The following is an 18,110-nucleotide window of genomic DNA, read 5'->3' as shown; positions in this document are numbered from 1 at the left end:
CTAAACACTGAAAGCTTGGACTGATCCCCATTTCGAATGGAGGGGAAGGCATTGATGACATAAGCTGGAAATGGTTTGGCCAAGATTACTGCTTTAAAAAATTCCTACAATATCTTCCTGAAACTCAGATAATTCCCTCATAATGATGACTATTTTCCTATGTGGCAGATTAATTCGGGCTACAAGTAAATTTTTCACTTAATCTTAATAGGCCGCCTTAGTGTGTTGCTTAGTGAAATGCTACCCTGATCAGGGGTCAAAATTTTTCTTGCCCTCCCTGAGATTTGAGGGTTACTTTTTGATTTTTGGGGGCTTATTTTTTTGTTCTCACTTCTCCTTTATCACATGGTGCAATCACATAGTAACCTTATCAAACCAAAGGAAACCGTAAAAAACAAATACAAATGATGAGTACAAATACTAGACTGTATTCACATATATCCAATTAAATATTTTCACTTTAAATTTATAAATGAGATGCCATGAAATTATTAGAAATAAATCTCCCTATGCCATTTCCAAAAGGAAAATTCTAACTTAGCACAAGATAACTTATTGGGCAAGAGTTTCTCATCTGCAGCCTTTTAATAAATAAAATGATACTGATGTCCAAAAGGTCCAACCATGCAAAAGGGGATGGATGTACACAGAAATTAATTCTGCAGGCAACAAGCTGACCATCAGATAATGAATGGTTCAATTCATATATACGTCATATTTTCGTAATTCATTTTGCTAATACACCCCACACACCCATGTGCTTTAATGAAACATAGATTGGAACCCCTTAGTACAGAAGCACCAGAGTTACATTAAAGACACATACCACTTTATTAGAGGTGGCAACTCACTACTTGTACCCCGTGCCCCTAATACCATATTTTACAATAGACATTGAAATTCTGCACACAAATGTTGAACTAGATGAGATTCTGGTTGTCTAAAATATCTTTATTAGATTTCCCCACACTCAGACCAGATGAAGCTATTATTCAGTTACTACACTTCTGGGGCATGGACATTGCTGGCTAGACAGCAATTTATTGCCCATCCCTAGTTGCCCTCAAGGTGATAGTGAGCTGGAAATGCTGCAGTCCACGTGCTGTGAATTGACACACAATGCCATTTTGACTCAGCTCCTGCAAAGGAACAATGATATATTTCCAAGTCAGGATGGCGAGTGGCTTGGAGGGGAACTTGCAGGTGGCGCTGTTCCCATGTATCTGTTGCCTCGTCCTTCTCGATGGAAGTGGTCGTGGGTTTGGAAATGCTGGCTCAGGATCTTTGACAAATTTCTGCAGTGCATCTTGTTGAGTGCACTGAGCATCAGCGGTGGAGAGAGTGGATGTGGTGCCAAGTGGGCTGCTTTGAGTGTTGTTGGAGCTGCACTAATCCAGGTAAGTGGGTAATATTCCATCATACTCCTGACTTGTGCCTTGTAGATGGTGGACAGAAGTGGGGATGTTCACTGATGATTTGCTCATCACTGTTCACAATGACTCAGATACTGAAGCAGTCCATGTTCAAATGCAGTAAGATCTGGAGAAAATGCAGGCTTGGGCTGGCAAGTGGCAAGTAACATTTGTGTCAACAAATGCCAAGCAATGACCATTACCAATAAGAGACTAGGAATTACCAATCAGAGGCTAGGAATATCGCGGGGAGTTACTCATCACGATATTCCTAGCCTCTGACCTGTAGCCACTATGTGGTGAGTCCAATTGAGTTTCTGGTCAATGGTAACCCCAAGGATGTTGACAGGGGGGGATTCAGTGATGCTAACACCAAGGGGCGGTGGTTAGAGTGTCTCTTATTGGTAATGGTCATTGCTTGGCATTTGTGAGACTTAAATGTTACTTGCCACCCCAAGCCTGCATATTGTCCAGATCTTGCTGCATTTGAACATGAACTGCTTCAGTCTCTGAGGAGCCATGAATAGTGTTGAGCAAATCATCAGCGAACATCCCCACTTCTAACCTTATGACAGAGGGAAGGTCATTGGTGAAGCAGCTGAAGATGGTTGGGCCTTGGACACTACTGAGAAACTCCTGAGATCTCCTGGAGCTGAGATGACTGACCCACACAACCATCTACCTATGTGCCATGTACGACTCCTGCCAGCGAAGAGTTTGCCCTGATACCCATTGATTCCAGTTTTGCTGGGGCTCCTTGATGCCACACTAGGTCGAATGCAGCCTTGATGTCAAGGATGGTTACTCACCTCTGAAATTCAGCTCTTTTGTCCATGTTTGAATCAAGGCTGTAAATGAGGTCAGGAGCTGAGTGACCCTAGCAAAGCCCAAACTGGGAGTCACTGAGCAAGTGCTGCTTGATAGCATTGTTGATGACCCCTTCCATCACTTTATTGATGATTGAGATTAGACTGATGGGGCAGTAATTGCCAGGTTGGATTTGTCCTGCTGTGTGTGTACACGACATACTGGGGCAATTTTCCACATTGTCGAGAAGATGCCGGTGTTGTAACTGTACTGGAAATGCAGCAAGTTCTGGAGCACAGGTCTTCAGTACTATTGCCGGAATGTTATCAGGGTCCATAGCCTTTGCAGTATCAAGCACCTCCAAACATTTCTTGATAACACGTGGAGTGAATCAAATTGGCTGGAGACTGGCATCTGTAATGCTGGGGACTGCTGCAGGAGGCCGAGGGGGATCATCCACTCAGTACTTCTGGCTGAAGATTGCTGCAAACGCTTAGCCTTATCGTTTGCAATGAGGTGCTGGGCTCCTCCTCCAGTGATTTGTTTAAATGTCTACCATTGTTCACAACTGGATGTGGCAGAACTTGGATCTGTTCCATTGGTTGTGGGTTTGCTTTGCTCGATCACTTGAAGTTTATGCTATTTGGTATGCTAGTCCTGTTTGGTAGCTCCACCAGGTTGACCCCTCATTTTTACGTATGCCTTGTGCTACTCCTGGCATGCCTTCCTGCACTCTCCATTGAACCCTGTTGACCCCCTGGCTTGATGGTAATGGTTGAGATGGGGATATGCCTGGCCATGAAGTTGCAGATTGTTCTGGTGTACAGTTCTGCTGCTGCTGATGGCCCACTGCGCCTCATGGATGCCCAGTCTTGAGTTGCTAGATCTGTTTGAAGTCTGTCCCATTTAGCACAGTGATAGCGCCACACAACACGTGGAGGTTATTCTCAATGTCAAGGTGGGACTGCATCTCCACAAGGACTGTGCGATGGTCACTCTTACCGATACTATCGTGGACAGATGCATCAGCAGCTGGCAGATTGGTAAGGAGGAGGTCAAGTGTATTTTCCCCTTTTGTTGGTTCCCCCATCACCTGCCGCAGATCCAGTCTAGCAGTTATATCCTTTAGGACCCATCGGCTCGATCAGTAGTGCTGCCGCCGAGCCACTCTTTGGTGGTGAAACAACTGTATTAAATGATTTCTATTCTAAATCAAAGGCACAGTTATGGGCAAGAAACTTGCCCCAGCCTGAGCAAACATATGCATGGCAAAGTGGGTGCAGTGTGTACAAAAGTGTCCCGAACTCCTTGGATTACTACAGATATTAGTATGATATTTGGACAGAAGCAGAATTAGAAGGCTTCATCGGTACCTCAATCATCACCCCTCCATTAAACTTAAAGTCACAACACAAGGGAGATTTCTCGACACCTCTAAACTAAGAAAACGGGCATAAGTTATTAATTTCTTTTTCTCAAAATTACGTGCACACAAACTAATTATGGACATAAACTAATTTGAACTGGATACCACCATTAAGGTCTGGTAGAATGTCAACTGGAGCAGGTTCCACTTAAATCACTGACCTGTTAACCACTTCTTTCTCCACAGATGTCGCCTCACCAGCTGAATATTTCTAGCATTTTCAGGCTTCAAGATTTCCAGCAGCCGCAGTGGTTTCTTTTTTTTTTGTATTAGCTTTTTCTTTGATGTTTTGTAGTGAACTGAATTGGGTTATACACTGGTATCTAAGAAAGTTGAGATCTCAGGAGGAAACCAAGTCATAATGTTCATGGTTCATCTGGCTAAAGATACTTGCAAATACTTCAGCTTTCTCTCACACCAACATACTTGGCTCCACGACGGTTGAGGATCAGATATTCAGGACTGTGTTATTTACCTTAATGCTCATAGCCACGTTTAGGCATAATGTAGGCTGATCCTTTAGTGCAGCAGTCAGGATGCACTCTTTCATATGAGCCATTAACAAAGACCCTTTCAGACTGTTCAAATTGACATGCATCCTACAGCACTACTAAGAGAAAAAAAGTGTAATTTACATAGCGCCTTTAACAACTACCAGATATCTCAAAGCATGTTACAGCCAATGAAAGCACTTTTGAAGTGTGATCACTGTTGATTCAAAGATGAGCTCTCCTGGCTGACATATATTCAATCAACACTACCAAATCAACACTACCAAATCAACACTACCAAAACACACTGATTGGTCTCATCTCAGATATCTCAAAGCATGTTACAGCCAATGAAAGCACTTTTGAAGTGTGATCACTGTTGATTCAAAGATGAGCTCTCCTGGCTGACATATATTCAATCAACACTACCAAAACACACTGATTGGTCTCATTTGCTGTTGTGGGATGTGTTCCAGTGTACAAACTGGCTGCCATATTTGCAGAGATAACTGATCATACTTCAAAATATAATTCATTAGATATGTAGCACTGGATATTCTAAAGTAGTGATGTATAAATGCAGTTACTTCTTGTTTATTAAGGCAAGGATCTGGTCAAGTTCCTAGCCCATAACTAGTTAAAGCAAACTTTAAAACTCAAGTTTTGTCTTTGATGTAGATACATAAAACTTATTTTTCTCTCTCATTCATTTTGCATCTTCACAGGGCACTTATCCACCAGCCTCATCCTCCATAGCGATATTTTTAGCTACAGTACACAACTCTCCATTGTTGCCAACATGGTTATATACAGCTGGGAGTTGGTGCAGTACAAATTTCTCCTCTCCCAGTGGAACATTATGCTTCCATCTAGTGAGCTCAGACAAATCGACCTTGTCGAGTTTAATACCCCTTTTTGGTCTTGCAAACTTAAAAGCATCTGTTTTTATTACTACTTTAGTACATTGCATTTGGAGCAATTAACTACAGATTAGTAGCATACTTATAGTACTTTTACTAGTGCTAGTAACACTATCTATCTCCTATTCGATAGATCCAAGATAAGAAAATGAGACTTACTACAAAATGTAATTATTTACCTTTCCATTGCAACTTTTTCACTTCTCAAAGGTATTGAATGTTGAAGTATAATTCTGTTTCTGCCTCTCAGTCCAGTATCTCATCCAAATAGCCATTTTTGTATGTTTATTTAATATAAGCCATCCTTCCATAGAAGGAATCAAAATTCAGTTCAATTCTGATCTGGTGCTTGCACACGTGTATTTTATAGAAGGAGTTACAGAATATTGATGGAGAAATTCTGGTAATTTCTCTCACCCCAAGCATAGAGGTGCACCTTGGTCAATTATTGTACCCTGTTGCCAGGCTGAGCTCAACAAATTTGACTTACGAGACAATGCATCCACCTAGCTTAAAACGGCAACCATGCAACTTTATTTCAATTTGCTATGTTGCAGCACACCAAAGGGCAAGGCCACTATACTGAGGTTTGCTTGTGCTGTGCAAAATATCCCACATATTCTAATTACAGTGGACAGAATCTGAGGTGCTACATTCACTATGAGCCACAGCAAAGTATTCTGTGAGTTGTGTAGTGAAGATTTAAATCTGAAAATAATAAAGATTGCAGTAAATCAGCAGTGAATCAGAGAGCTATACATTCTCGCTCCCTAATTGGGCTGCTGCCCAAAATAGCTAGTTTATTTTTAGCATGGTACGAAAGTACTGTATTTCATAGTACGGCACGGTGGCATAGTGGTTAGCATTGCTGCCTCACAGCACGAGGGACTCGGGTTCGATTCCCGGCTTGGGTGGACAAAGAACAAAGAACAGTACAGCACAGGAAACAGGCCCTTCGGCCCTCCAAGCCTGTGCCGCTCCTTGGTCCAACTACACCAATCGTTTGTATCCCTCCATTCCCAGGCTGCTCATGTGACTATCCAGGTAAGTCTTAAACGATGTCAGCGTGCCTGCCTCCACCACCCTACTTGGCAGCGCATTCCAGGCCCCCACCACCCTCTGTGTAAAAAAACGTCCCCCTGATGTCTGAGTTATACTTCGCCCCTCTCAGCTTGAGCCCGTGACCCCTCGTGATCGTCACCTCCGACCTGGGAAAAAGCTTCCCACTGTTCACCCTATCTATACCCTTCATAATCTTGTATACCTCTATTAGATCTCCCCTCATTCTCCGTCTTTCCAAGGAGAACAACCCCAGTCTACCCAATCTCTCCTCATAGCTAAGACCCTCCATACCAGGCAACATCCTGGTAAACCTTCTCTGCACTCTCTCCAATGCCTCCACGTCCTTCTGGTAGTGCGGCGACCAGAACTGGACGCAGTACTCCAAATGTGGCCTAACCAGCGTTCTATACAGCTGCATCATCAGACTCCAGCTTTTATACTCTATACCCCGTCCTATAAAGGCAAGCATACCATATGCCTTCTTCACCACCTTCTCCACCTGTGTTGCCACCTTCAAGGATTTGTGGACTTGCACACCTAGGTCCCTCTGTGTTTCTATACTCCTGATGACTCTGCCATTTATTGTATAACTCCTCCCTACATTATTTCTTCCAAAATGCATCACTTCGCATTTATCCGGATTAAATTCCATCTGCCACCTCTCCGCCCAATTTTCCAGCCTATCTATATCCTGCTGTATTGCCCGACAATGCTCTTCGCTATCCGCAATTCCAGCCATCTTCGTGTCATCCGCAAACTTGCTGATTACACCAGTTACACCTTCTTCCAAATCATTTATATATATCACAAATAGCAGAGGTCCCAGTACAGAGCCCTGCGGAACACCACTGGTCACAGACCTCCAGCCGGAAAAAGACCCTTCGACCACTACCCTCTGTCTCCTATGGCCAAGCCAGTTCTCCACCCATCGAGCCACTTCTCCTTGTATCCCATGAGCCTTAACCTTCTTAACCAACCTGCCATGTGGGACTTTGTCAAATGCCTTACTGAAATCCATATAGACGACATCCACGGCCCTTCCTTCACCTTCTCCCCATGTCTGCGTGGGTTTCGTCCGGGTGCTCTGGTTTCCTCCCACAGTCCAAAGATGTGCGGGTTAGGTGGATTGGCCATGCTAAATTGCCCCTCAGGTGTCAGGGGGACTAGCTTGGGTAAATGCATGGGGTTATAGGGATAGGGCCTGAATGGGATTGTGGTCGGTGCAGACTTGATGGGCCGAATGGTCTCCTTCTGCACTGTAGGGTTCTATGATTCTAGTTGATCTCAGTGGCAAAAGTCTAATACACATCACATACACTGCTAAAAATCAACAATGCATCCTTACAAAACAGGTTTGTCCGATTTTTAAACAACTCCAAAGACATACTTCTGCAAGTAGAACCAGGTACAAAGTTTTGAATATGCCAGCCGGCAATTTTAACTGAGATTTAGAACATTTAAAAACTTGCATTTACTACTATCCTGCAATTCCAGTTATGAAAACAATCTTTTTCAGAACTTAAAAGAAAAATTTCATTGATAACCCACATCTATGCGATGTTACATAACAAACATCCATCCACAGATTAACTCACCCATCATTGAATCTGTTTTGATTGTGGGTTCCATTATCAATTACTAGTATTTGTCAATATTTAACAGTAGCAAGAATAGCGCCTATAGCCACAAGAAAAACAAAACGTTAAGCCAAAGAGGAAGACAGTTCAATATGGTTGATTTTTTTTTTAAAGAGACATGAAAGTGTTTTACAGGAATATCAAGTATAGGATAATTTAAAAATGGGGAAACCAACAGCTGGCAGGGAAAAAGTTGGCAGTCATCACTGCTCCCACTCTCAACTCCAAACGGCATCTGAAAACAATCAAGCTGGAATTCTCTGTGAAAGCATAGCTGTCCCAGTCATATGACCTGACCTGTCAATTAACCCAATTAATCTCTACTCTGCAATCCAAGAGGAACACTAAAATACAAGAACACTGCATTAGTTCAGATTAAAACAATCATGTCAATTATACTGCTTCAGTAACAATACAGGACACCAGCTGCAGACAAAACAGCTCCGAGAAAATGCCAAGGACTGCCTGACACACATTGCAGAGGAACATGATTTAAACACTTTTCTTAAAGGCACAGTACCACCACATCAGTTAAAATAACAAAGGTGGCTTAATCACACAACCTGATCTGGAAGCTCAATTATTGTCTTTGGTCTGGTAGTCATGCTCCTGGCCTTAGGGATAAGGCTGGAGAGGATACATTAGAAAACTCATTATGTTAACTATTTACAGAGTAGTCTCTGCACAAAGCTCTATATGGAACTCTCCCTCTCTCTCCATGCACTGTCTGTTACTTACATCATTGATGCAGATGATATATTTACATATTCAATATTAATTCTCTATACTACAAAAATAAGATAATAAGTCTTGGAATCTGGAGCATATGTGTGTAGACTCTGTAAATATAGAATGCAACGGTCTGCCCGAGTCGGTCTTTGATCTTGTCGGATAGTCTTCCATTGATCGAAGATCATGAACTGCTCTCTGCTGACATCTATTCTGATGCAACATAACGCCATTACAAGTAACAACCTTGTACGAACGTGGTTCTGGACGAACCCTGGAGACTTGTGCAGTACTCCATGTACCAGTTCCTGGATTCTATATCACCACCTGTTGTCCTACCACTTATTTGGAAAGTTCAATTCCAACATAACTATCATATACCTTTTTCATCTTTCCCCGTTGTTCCAAAAGAGCACCCTTAATCCTTGGATAGATAGAATCAATATTCAGGACCGGAGGTTGCTGTAGAATTGATAATGGCCATGACAAGCACTTCTCCAAAAGGTGTGGAAGAGTATTTAAAAAGTTGAGATGTTGAAATTCCCACAGGCTACCACCATGTTGTGTTCTCTTAACCTCTGCAATAGCTGCTATTACGTACAAGGCAATGGCTGCTCAAAAAGAGAGCAGTAGCACAAGAAGGTGGACCGTTGTTTATTCAAGGCTCTTAAAAAGGTGTACCATAATAAAGCCCTTTGAATTGTTTTTCTGTCTTCATAGATGCTGCCTGACCTGAGTATTTCCATCACCTATTGTATTTTTCTTTTACATTAACCCAAAATTCTTCTGGACAAGAGTGAGTTAGATTAACAATATTTGGGCTTATCAATATGTACACAGGAATCAAGAATACCACCTCTCCAACTGACAAATGAATATATAAAACCAATGAACTATATATCCTAACCTACAATTCTCAATTAGTGCGAGTAGAAATATTATGTTAAGGAAGAATCAATGTGTGACTGAGGCATGAAAGGCTTCAGATTATTGGTGTATTGGAACCAGTTCCGGAGCAGAAGGCACTTAATCAAAAAAAGGGGCCAATGCCCTCAGAAAAGTTCACCAGTGTAATTGGGAGAAGTTTAATCTAAATTAGCAAGTAGGTGGGTGCCAGCATATAGAATTACACAAAGTTGAAGGTATATAAAGGAATAAGATTATTGCATGGTACTAGAGGAGAAAGCATATTAGATAGAAACAGACTAAGGAAGCTGTGAGGAATTCAGAGACAGATTAAGTATGCATGGTTTTTTTAACACAAAGTAAGGGAGATAGTGGCAATGTCATTGAATTTATAATCCAGAGGCCTCGGCTGACTAATCCTCTGGGGAAGAACAGCAGAGGATGGTGGAAAAACTTACGTTAGCCAGCATCAATTAGGAAAAAAACAGTTAACATCAAGTTCTTAAGACTCTTCCTCAGAACTGAAAGGTGGGAGAATGTGTTAGAACTGTAGAAACTGCAACAGAAAGTAGCAACATTAACAGCAAAAGATAGATGGCCTGATGTTGTTGTTGTTGTTGGGTGGCGGCGGCGGGGGGGTTTGCATGAGGCAATACATGTATGAGATAGTTTAAAAAAGGGAGGTGGAGTTTTAAGATTGAGGAGAAAAGTCAAAATTTAAAAGTTGCTGAACTCAAAGTCAAGACCCGAGGGCTGCATAATGCCCAACTGGATGAGATGCTGCTCCGCAAGCTTGCACCTGGCTTCGTTGGAGCATTGCAGCAGATCAAGAACAGACATGCGGGCATGACAGCAAGGATACAGGTTCAAATCCCAGCACAGCAGCTGATGGAATTTTAATTCAATTTTTAAAATTTGGAATTGAAAGCTGGTCTCAGTTATGGTTAACCCTAAGCTATCACCGATTAAAAACATCTGATTCCCTCAATAGCCTGGAGGGAAGGAAATCTGCCATCCTTACCCAGTCTGGCCTGCATAGGACTGCAGAACATTATCAACGTGGTTGACTCTTGATGTCTTTTGAAAAGCCAGCAAGTCACTCAATTTAAAGGCAATTAGGAATGAGGAACAAATGCTGATCTTGACAGCAGCGCCCATATCCATGAAAGAATAAAAAGGGGTGGCGAACAAGGTTAGTAAGCTGCACGCACAAATAGCCCAGTGGAAATGTGATGTACTGGCAATATTGGAATATCACTTTTTTCAAACTTTGCGCACTGGGTGCCATGGATACAAAGTGTTCAGAAAAGAGAGGAGGAAAAAAGGCAGGTAGAGTGGCAGTACTGATTAGGGGAAGATAATGTAGTATTGAAAAGAGGCTGTCCTCGAGAAGACAAGGACAGAATCTGGTTAGAAATGCGAAACAAAAAGGGTATAACACATTACTGGGGGTATTCTATAGATTTCCAAATACTGTGTGAGAGAGAAAGAGAGGGAGGAGTAAACCTGCAAGGAAATCACCAAGATGTGCAAGAACTATAGAGTGATGTTGGGGGACTTTCATCACCCAATTATCTATTGGAACAATGTTAGTGCAAGGGGAAAGGATGGAGAGGATTTTCTGAAACAAAAAAACAAAATGATGAAATTCTCAACTGGTCTGGCAGCATCTGTGGAGCAAGAAATACAGTTAACATTTTAAGTCTGTACAAGTCTTCAGAGCCAAGAGGGAGAGAGATACAAGATTATCTACTGGATAAGAGAGGGTGGAGCAGAGTAGAAGGTCAGTGATAGGTGGGAGCTTGGAGAGATTGCAACTAAGGTCACGAGAAAGAGAAAGTGTTAATAACAGTTTGAAGGGCTGCAGAAAATGCAGATGGTGGCATAAAGGTAAGATATTAGAATGTGTTAATGGGAGAATAAAGGCTCAGTAAAAGCAAAACCAAAGGACAAGTGACAGTTGGCCCAGTGGGGGAAAAGGGGAGACAATAAATATCTGGATATAAAAAAGGTCAAGATGGAGGAGAAAGGTTACAGTCTTAAGTTATTGAAATCAACATCAAATCCCAAGAAATGAAAGATAAGGTGCTGCTCCTCCAGTTTGCATGGGCTTCACTGAGCATTGTGGCAGGCCAAGGATGGATATGTGGGCATGAGCGCAGGATGCTGAGTTGAAATGGCAAGCAACAGGAAGTCTGGGGGTCATGCTTGCAGACTGAGCAAAGGTGATCCACAAGACAGTCACCCAGTCTGTATTTACTCTCCTTCATGTAAAACAGTGCATTGGAAGCAGCAAATACAGTAGGCCAAATGGAAGCAGATGCAAGTGAAATGTTGCTTTACCTAAGAGGAGTGTTTGGAGTTTTGAACGATGAGGAGGTAATGGGGCAGTTGTTGCATCTTCTGCAATTGCAAGGGAAAGTGCCATGGGAAGGGGATGAAGAATAGAGGGTGATGGAGGAGTGGATCAGGATATCATGGAGGAAGCAGTCCCTGCAGAATGCCAATAGGGTGGTGAGGGGGAAGATCTGTTTCATGGTGACATCATGCTGGAGTTGGCGGAAATGACAGGGGGTGATCCTTTGAATGCAGAGGCTGGTGGGGTGGAAAGCGAGCACAAGGGAGACCCCATCATGCTTCTGGGAGGGAAGGGAAGGGGTGAAGGCAGAGGTGCAGGAAATGGATCAAACCCAGTTCAGTGTCCTGTCAACCACAGTGGGTGGGATAGCTTAGGTTAATGAAAAAGACAGACATATCAGAAGTGCCATTTTTGAAAGTGGCATCATCAGAACAGAGTTTCAGAATTTCTGAAATGTGTTTACGGAAATTTCCTTGACCAGTATGTTTTTAATCCAACTAGAAAGGAGGCAATACTGCATCTTGTGCCGGGGATGGAGATGGGACAAGTGAAAAACACTTTGGTAAGAGTGATCATTGAATCACAAGGTTTACATTAGAATGGAGACAAGTAACAACCTAAAGTAGAACTTCCAAATTTGAAGAGGTATGAAATATCTAGCCAAGGTAAAATGAAACCAACGCTGACAGGAAAATACTTCCAAGGTTCGTTTTTGAGATGATGTTCATCAAGGACAGGGGAATGAGGGTGCCTTGGATTAGACGGGAGATGGACGACACACGGAAACAAATCAAATTGATGCATATTGAGCTGGAATTCAGACAAAAAGGGAAAACAAGACCATTAAAGAGAGTATGAGGATAAAATGGCAGTTAATATAAAAGGCACCCAAAAAAATCCACCTTCATGTAAATAGCACACTGGTAGGTCCCCTTGCAACAAAGAGGATGATATATGCTTTAAGTATTCTAACTTTGCATATGCCTTTGAATACTTTGTATGTATGTTTACTGAGGAAGAGGATGCTGAAAAAGTATTGGCTGAAGCTAAAATGGTCGAGATAATAGATGGGGTGAAAACTGAGTCGCAGGAAATACTGAAAAGCCTGGCTTTGCTTAAAGTAAATAAGTCAGCTGGTCTGATGGCTTAGGTTGCTAATGGAAGTGGGCAGGGAGACGGCAGAAAGCCTTTCCATAATCTTACCGAGATATGGGGAAGGTGGCAGAGGATTGAAAAGTGGCACCCTGAATCAAGAAAGAACATCCCTATTAACTACAGGCTGGTCAACACGAGTTGTGTGTCAGGATTTAAAAATAATAGTCAGGGGAAAAAATTCAGCAAGTGCTCGGAGAGGTTTGAGTCAGACAATGCTCGACTAGTTTAATTGAATTTTTTGGAAAATTTTGAAAAAAGCAAATTGTGGCCAATGGTTGTTTTTTCAAACTGGAAGCTCGAGGCAATAGTGTTCCCCAAGTGGCTAATACCACTGCTTCCCGATATTTGAAAATGACTTGGATATTGGAAAATAGAGCAATATTGAAAACATTGCCAACGAAAGCATTGACTGCAACAGAACATAGATAGGCAAGCAAAATGGGCAGACTGAATTTAATACAGGAAAATAGGAGGGGCTGCAATTTGGCCAAAGAGAAAGGATTAAGGCATTGTTCTAGAGTGTGTGCATGGGCAAAGAAACCTAATAGTTTATGTTCATAGATTTTTGAAGGTGGCAGAACATTTGGAGAGACAAGTTACGGAAGCATACAGGATCTTGAGTTTCATAAATAGTATGTAGGTGTACAAAAGGGAAATTGTGCCAACCTTTATAAAGCTCGGGTTGGGCCACAACTAGAGTATCGCATCCATCCAGTTCTGGTCACCACATTTTAGGGAAGGTGCAGAGATTTATCATAAGCATTCCAAGGATGGAGTGATTTTGGCTGCAATGTTAGGTTGGAGAAAATGAGATTATGGGGAGATGTGGTAGAGGTTATCCAGATTATAACAGGTCTGAATAAGGCAGTTATATTTTTAAAAAGTTATTCCCATTTGCCGATGGTAAAATGACTAGGAGTTTGGGGAAGAGGTGTGAGGGAGGGTGATGACAGAAGCAAGAATGCGGCAGCATGGTGGCTATCACTGCTGCCTCACAGCACCAGAGACCTGGGTTCAAATCGAGCCTTGGATGACCATCCATGTGGAGTTTGCACGTTTTCTCCCCAAATGTTCCGGTTTCCTCCCATAGTTCAAAGATGTGGGTTAGGTGGATTGGCCATGATAAATTCCCTGTGTCCAAAGAGGTGTAGATTAGGGGGAATAGTGGGGTAAATGCAGACTCGATGGGCCAAATGGCCTCTTTCTGCACTGTAGGGATTCTATCATTCTCTATGTTTTATACATAAGTAGCAAAGATCTGGAACTCGAGATACAAAGGTGGTTAGAGTAGAGACCCAATGATTTCAAAACAAAATTAGTTGGGCACTTGAGCGGAGAGATGGCAGATGGAGTTTAATCCGGACAAATGTGAGGTAATGCATTTTGGAAGGTCTAATACAGATAGGAAATATACAGTAAATGGCAGAACCCTGAGGAGTATTGATAGGCAAAGGGATCTGGGTGTACAGGTACACAGGTCACTGAAAGTGGCAATGCAGGTGGAGAAGGTAGTCAAGAAGGCATACAGCATGCTTGCCTTCATCTGCCGGGGTATTGAGTTTAAAAATTGGCAAGTCATGTTGACGCTTTATAGAACCTTAGTGAGGCCGCACTTGGAATATAGTGTTCAATTCTGGTCGCCACACTACCAGAAGGATGTGGAGGCTTTGGAGAGGGTACAGAAAAGATTTACCAGGATGTTGCCTGGTATGGAGGGCATTAGCTATGAGGAGAGGTTGGAGAAACTTGGTTTGTTCTCACTGGAGCGACGGAGGTTGAGGGGAGACCTGATAGAAGTCTACAAGATTATGAGAGGCATGGACAGAGTGGATAGTCAGAAGCTTTTTCCCAGGGTGGAAGAGTCAATTACTAGGAGGCATAGGTTTAAGGTGCGAGGGGCAAGTTTTAAGAGATGTACGAGGCAGATTTTTTTTTACACAGAGTGGTGGGTGCCTGGAACTCGTTGCCGGGGGAGGTAGTGGAAGCGGATACGGTAGTGACTTTTAAGGGGCGTCTTGACAAGTACATGAATGAGATGGGAATAGAGGGATATGGTCCCCAGAAGCGTAGGGGGTTTTAGTTCAGTCAGGCAACATGGTCGGTGCAGGCTTAGAGGGCCGAAGGGCTGTTCCTGTGCTGTAATTTTATTTGTTCTTAAATATACTTGCAGGCTATGTGGCTAGATCAGGGGAAGGGACTGATCCAAATGTTCAACAATTAGCCTGCAAAGACTCAATAGGCCAAATGGCCTCTGGCTGTGCTGTAATGACAAGAGAATGTTATTTTATTCAGAAAATATTTACAAAGAGATTTGTGATTTTTAATTGGGTAGCAGAATCAACACCGGAGAGGTGGTTAAATTCTCTTGCTGGAGATGATCTTTGCCTGGCACTCTGCCACACTGAGGAGTGCTACCTAATAAGTTTGCCTGCAAGCAACATGAAGCCCACAGAATAAGAGAAAGTGATGGAATGGATCTGAAATTGGCAGAGTGGCAGGAAACAGTAGCAGTGTCTTTTTTCAGAACAGAGGTCTATATGCTTCCTGATATGAAAGACTTCAGTCACGGAGATAGACTGGGGAAGCTAGGGTTGTTCGCAGAACAGGTTGGAGAGAGGTGTTCAAAATCATGAGGAATTTAGGCAGAGCAGAGGGAAAACGTTCCCATTGGCATAAGTGTTAAGAATCATTCGACACAGATTTAAGCTGATCACCAAAGGAACAAATGCTTACATGGGTGTCGCTAGCTAGGCCAGCATTTATTTCCCATTCCTAATTGCTCATTAGAAGACAATGATGAGCTGCCTTCTTGAATCACTGCAGTCCATGTGTACCTAGTATTGCTCAGGAGGGTGTTTCAGGTTTTTGACATAGCGACAGTGAAGGAACTGCAATACATTTCCAAGTCAAGATGGTGAGTGGCTTGGAGGGGAACTTCCAGGTGGTAGTATTCCCAGGTCTCTATCTCCCTTGTCCTTCTAGGTAGAGGAAGCGAATGTTTGTGGAGGCGGAGCTAATTAAACAGCTACTTTGTGTTGGATGGTTTCGGAGCTGCTCTCATTCAGGCAAGTATTCCATCACACTTGGGATCTGCTGTCTGACTTGCAGATGGTGGACAGGCTTTGGGTAGTCAGGAGGTGAGCTACTGGTTGGTCAGTTCAGAAGCATTTATATAGCTCGTCCAGTGCAGTTTCTCATCAGTAATAATCCCAGGGCGTTAAAAGTGAAAGACTCTGCAATGGTAATGCCATTAAGTGTCATGAGACAATGGTTAGATGCTCTTTTGTTGGAGATAGTCACTGCTTGGCACTTATGTCGCACAAATGTTACCCAGAGTGGTTAGGATTTGAAAAGCACTACCTGACAGTGTGGTGGAGGCAAATTCAATAGGAGCTTTGAAAGATGCACTTGTCTAAGCACCTGAAGAGGAAAGATTTGCATGGGCAAGGGGAAAGGGCAGGCAAATGGAATGAGCTGAATTGCTCATACAGGGATAAAGCATGTATGTGCAGTAAGATTCCACTTCTGTGCTATAAACATTCCATAATTGTATGAGTTGCAACTTGAACCGAATATTGTGCAAACAAGGAACATCGCCAATTCTTATGATGGACAGAAGGTCATTGATGAAACGGATGCTTCTGAAAAACTCAATCAGCAATGTTATGGGACTGAGATGATTTGCCTCCAACAACCACAACCATCTATTTTTGTACTTTGCAGGTCTCCAATCAATAGAGAATTTTCGCCCAAGTCCCATTGACTTCAAATTTTACAAGGGTACTTCAATGCCATTCTCAGTCAAATTCTGCCTTGCTGTCAAGAGTACACCTCTGGAATTCAGCTTCTTTGCTGATTTTTGGACCAAGGCTGTAAATCAGGTCTGACGGCTAGAGATCCTCGTGGAATCTAAAGTAAGCATTGGTAAACAGGTTATTGGCAAGTGCTACTTGATTGCAATGAGATGATAACATCTCCCAATACTACTGATGGTTGAGAGTGGGCAGTGAGGAGGCAATTGGCCAGCGGACAGGAAATACCTGGCTGATTTTCCATTGTCAAGTAGATGTCAGTGTTGTAGCTGTACCGGAACGTTTTGACTAAAAGCATGGTTTTACAGCACGTAAGAAATAGAAGCAGGAGTTGGCACCAGGTCCATCAATGCCCTGTCATTCAATATGATCATGGCTTATATATGCCAGCCTCAACTTTTTTTCTGTGCCATTTCCCCATAGCCCACTATTCCTCAATCCATCAAATCTTCAGCAATGCTGTGGGGATGTTATCAAAGCCCATACAAATGTGGCAGTCTTATCTTTTGCACTCAAACTGGGCTCCTCCATCACGGAGGATGGAAATATTTATAGCCCCTCCTCTTGTTACTTGTCCACCACCATTCACAATTGCAGTGCAAACTCAATGGGCCAAATGACCGCCTCCTACACTGTAGAGATTATGGGCATGCAGTAAGACTGTGAAGCTTTGATCTGACCAGTTGATTGTGGAACCCTGTAGAACATGATGCTACCAATGTTTATAAAGCATGGTTTTCCATGTTGCAGCTTAATCAGGCTGGCATCTCATTTAAATAGGTCTGTGCTGCTCCGAGCAGGCCCTTCTGACAACTATCAAAAAACTAGGATTGGCCCCTTGGCTTGATGGTAATGGTGCAGGGAGGGATAGCTGTGTAGAGGGAAATGGCACTAACATCGAGTCCAATATGAATCCCCTTTGGAACTGAGGGGTAGAAATGTGATAGGTCTTGTATACTGTTGAAAGGGGGCTGGGGGTGGTCATCATGTAGAATGAAAAGGAAGGTCAATGGGTGGAAGAGATTACATTGCAAAGATGTCATGGAGCCAAAGGCAAATGAAGTGTTAATGGTTGCAGCGAAAAGAAAACAAAGCATTGGTCCTGGCTAAGTGTTAACGCAGTAAGAAATCTCACAACACCAGGTTAAAGTCCAACTTCTTACTGTGTTTACCCCAGTCCAACGCCGGCATCTCCACATTAAGTGTTAACTCGATGTGGACAGCTACATGCGAAAGCAAAAGCATGAAAACAAAATACTGGAAAACGCAATTAGAAAGTTAGGCTCATGTTTGCTGTCTAAGTAGAGGTATTCCACAAAGCAATCCCCAGTATAAGGGAAGCGTATAAAAACAGTGAATAGAGTGGGCCGAATTGAAAGTACAAGTAAATCAAT

The 18,110-nt window shown here is 42.7% G+C and overlaps 1 protein-coding gene across 6 annotated transcripts in view; it reads right to left on the bottom strand.

Annotated features, from left to right (window-relative positions):
* grb10b (growth factor receptor-bound protein 10b) overlaps nt 1–18,110 on the bottom strand; it is a 170,409-nt gene that overhangs the window by 140,106 nt on the left and 12,193 nt on the right. The window contains exon 1 of one of the 6 annotated variants that reach the window (XM_078236857.1): nt 7,714–7,770. The exons of the other annotated variants lie outside the window; for them this stretch is intronic. The gene's annotated coding sequence lies outside the window, so the exon portion shown is untranslated. Of the gene's footprint in view, nt 1–7,713; nt 7,771–18,110 lie in introns of those variants that run through there. 6 annotated transcript variants of the gene reach the window in all.

This window comes from Mustelus asterias, chromosome 2 (genome assembly GCF_964213995.1).
Source record: "Mustelus asterias chromosome 2, sMusAst1.hap1.1, whole genome shotgun sequence".
NCBI lineage: Eukaryota > Metazoa > Chordata > Chondrichthyes > Carcharhiniformes > Triakidae > Mustelus > Mustelus asterias.
This window is presented reverse-complemented; position numbering and strand designations above follow the sequence as displayed.